Source organism: Oncorhynchus mykiss, unplaced genomic scaffold, assembly GCF_013265735.2.
Source record: "Oncorhynchus mykiss isolate Arlee unplaced genomic scaffold, USDA_OmykA_1.1 un_scaffold_681, whole genome shotgun sequence".
In the NCBI taxonomy this organism is placed as follows: Eukaryota; Metazoa; Chordata; class Actinopteri; order Salmoniformes; family Salmonidae; genus Oncorhynchus; species Oncorhynchus mykiss.
Genome location: NW_023494128.1, coordinates 30,001 through 32,500, shown reverse-complemented (window position 1 = coordinate 32,500; position 2,500 = coordinate 30,001). Strand labels below are relative to the sequence as shown.

Genomic DNA, 2,500 nt, shown 5'->3' with positions numbered 1-2,500 from the left:
TCATATGGAAGTCAAGAGGTCGGGGCCCGAGACACACTCTGTGCACTCTAGGCAGGGTTCCCGCGGGTGCTCCCGGAACCCACTCTTCCAAGTTTTCGAGGGCTGTCTGTGGATAAAAAGAAAGGTCACAGACACAGAGGCACAGAGGCACAGAGAGAGAGAGAGAGAGAGAGAGAGAGAGAGAGAGAGAGAGAGAGAGAGAGAGAGAGAGAGAGAGAGAGAGAGAGACACACACACACAATCCTGGCCCCAAATTTTTTTATTTTTTTTTTTTTTTTATTTTTTTTAAGTAAAATGGCGGGAAACGGGGGACCCCATTGAAGAGCGCTTCGCCTTTCTTTCAGTTTGAATGTTTCTTTCCTTCTCTTCTTCTGCTAGCCAGCTAGCTAGCTAGCTAGCCAGCTGTTTACATAGCTTTGTGAATGTGCATTTTTCCTTGACAACGGGAGAAAAGTGTTGCACCGTTCCCGGAGGTACTGCAATACCGGGTCGATGCGTGGAGCGGACGGAGCAAGCCCCATTTCCGACTCCCTGTTCGAAAAATCCATTTAATATGTAGTCCCCCGATGGGGGACGTATCAGATATTAAACTGATAAGAACAGATACTACACTTGATCTGAGCCAAAAGGCCGAGAAGCGATAACCCACAAATGGAACCCTGAAACCGCCGGACCCCCGGGGGTCTCGACAGACCTCAGCGGGTGGGTTGGCAAAAGCCAGCTCCTCTCTCCCTCCAACCCCCACTCACTCACTCACTCAACCACCCACCCAACCACCCACCGTTTCCCTGGAAACAAACAGGCAGGTGTTTTTTGGAAAAAGTCGCTAATGCGTCTTTAAGTCACTATCCTGGCCCATCTCTGTCAATTTCTCTTGAAACAAGATACCGGGCTCTGCAAGAAGCAAAGCCGCTCCAAAAATACGTTGAACTCGTAAGTGTTCCTCTCCACGGAAGTCTTTAGTAAAAGGCGAAAGGCTTGTGCGTAATGAAGAGAAACCAGAGTCATATGGAAGTCAAGAGGTCGGGGCCCGAGACACACTCTGTGCACTCTAGGCAGGGTTCCCGCGGGTGCTCCCGGAACCCACTCTTCCAAGTTTTCGAGGGCTGTCTGTGGATAAAAAGAAAGGTCACAGACACAGAGGCACAGAGGCACAGAGAGAGAGAGAGAGAGAGAGAGAGAGAGAGAGAGAGAGAGAGAGAGAGAGAGAGAGAGAGAGAGAGAGAGAGAGAGAGAGAGACACACACACACAATCCTGGCCCCAAATTTTTTTTTTTTTTTTTTTTTATTTTTTTTTTTAAGTAAAATGGCGGGAAACGGGGGACCCCATTGAAGAGCGCTTCGCCTTTCTTTCAGTTTGAATGTTTCTTTCCTTCTCTTCTTCTGCTAGCCAGCTAGCTAGCTAGCTAGCCAGCTGTTTACATAGCTTTGTGAATGTGCATTTTTCCTTGACAACGGGAGAAAAGTGTTGCACCGTTCCCGGAGGTACTGCAATACCGGGTCGATGCGTGGAGCGGACGGAGCAAGCCCCATTTCCGACTCCCTGTTCGAAAAATCCATTTAATATGTAGTCCCCCGATGGGGGACGTATCAGATATTAAACTGATAAGAACAGATACTACACTTGATCTGAGCCAAAAGGCCGAGAAGCGATAACCCACAAATGGAACCCTGAAACCGCCGGACCCCCGGGGGTCTCGACAGACCTCAGCGGGTGGGTTGGCAAAAGCCAGCTCCTCTCTCCCTCCAACCCCCACTCACTCACTCACTCAACCACCCACCCAACCACCCACCGTTTCCCTGGAAACAAACAGGCAGGTGTTTTTTGGAAAAAGTCGCTAATGCGTCTTTAAGTCACTATCCTGGCCCATCTCTGTCAATTTCTCTTGAAACAAGATACCGGGCTCTGCAAGAAGCAAAGCCGCTCCAAAAATACGTTGAACTCGTAAGTGTTCCTCTCCACGGAAGTCTTTAGTAAAAGGCGAAAGGCTTGTGCGTAATGAAGAGAAACCAGAGTCATATGGAAGTCAAGAGGTCGGGGCCCGAGACACACTCTGTGCACTCTAGGCAGGGTTCCCGCGGGTGCTCCCGGAACCCACTCTTCCAAGTTTTCGAGGGCTGTCTGTGGATAAAAAGAAAGGTCACAGACACAGAGGCACAGAGGCACAGAGAGAGAGAGAGAGAGAGAGAGAGAGAGAGAGAGAGAGAGAGAGAGAGAGAGAGAGAGAGAGAGAGAGAGAGAGAGAGAGAGAGACACACACACACAATCCTGGCCCCAAATTTTTTTTTTTTTTTTTTTTTATTTTTTTTTTTAAGTAAAATGGCGGGAAACGGGGGACCCCATTGAAGAGCGCTTCGCCTTTCTTTCAGTTTGAATGTTTCTTTCCTTCTCTTCTTCTGCTAGCCAGCTAGCTAGCTAGCTAGCCAGCTGTTTACATAGCTTTGTGAATGTGCATTTTTCCTTGACAACGGGAGAAAAGTGTTGCACCGTTCCCGGAGG

At 48.9% G+C, this 2,500-nt stretch overlaps 6 non-coding genes across 6 annotated transcripts in view; all 6 read right to left on the bottom strand.

Annotated features, from left to right (window-relative positions):
* The window catches only part of LOC118961351, a 117-nt gene extending 114 nt beyond the window's left edge, over positions 1 to 3 (bottom strand). Inside the window, exon 1 of the small nuclear RNA XR_005049005.1 lies at positions 1 to 3. This exon is cut by the window's left edge and continues 114 nt beyond it. This is a non-coding gene — a small nuclear RNA (U5 spliceosomal RNA).
* A 448-nt stretch (positions 4 to 451) lies between these two features.
* LOC118961384 lies at positions 452 to 642 on the bottom strand. The gene has a single exon (XR_005049037.1). It is a non-coding gene; the product is annotated as a U2 spliceosomal RNA (small nuclear RNA).
* A 248-nt stretch (positions 643 to 890) lies between these two features.
* LOC118961350 lies at positions 891 to 1,007 on the bottom strand. The gene has a single exon (XR_005049004.1). It is a non-coding gene; the product is annotated as a U5 spliceosomal RNA (small nuclear RNA).
* A 456-nt stretch (positions 1,008 to 1,463) lies between these two features.
* On the bottom strand, positions 1,464 to 1,654 carry LOC118961383. Its single transcript, XR_005049036.1, has one exon. It is a non-coding gene; the product is annotated as a U2 spliceosomal RNA (small nuclear RNA).
* A 248-nt stretch (positions 1,655 to 1,902) lies between these two features.
* LOC118961349 lies at positions 1,903 to 2,019 on the bottom strand. The gene has a single exon (XR_005049003.1). It is a non-coding gene; the product is annotated as a U5 spliceosomal RNA (small nuclear RNA).
* Positions 2,020 to 2,477: 458 nt separating this feature from the next.
* The window catches only part of LOC118961382, a 191-nt gene continuing 168 nt past the window's right edge, over positions 2,478 to 2,500 (bottom strand). The window contains exon 1 of the small nuclear RNA XR_005049035.1: positions 2,478 to 2,500. This exon is cut by the window's right edge and continues 168 nt beyond it. This is a non-coding gene — a small nuclear RNA (U2 spliceosomal RNA).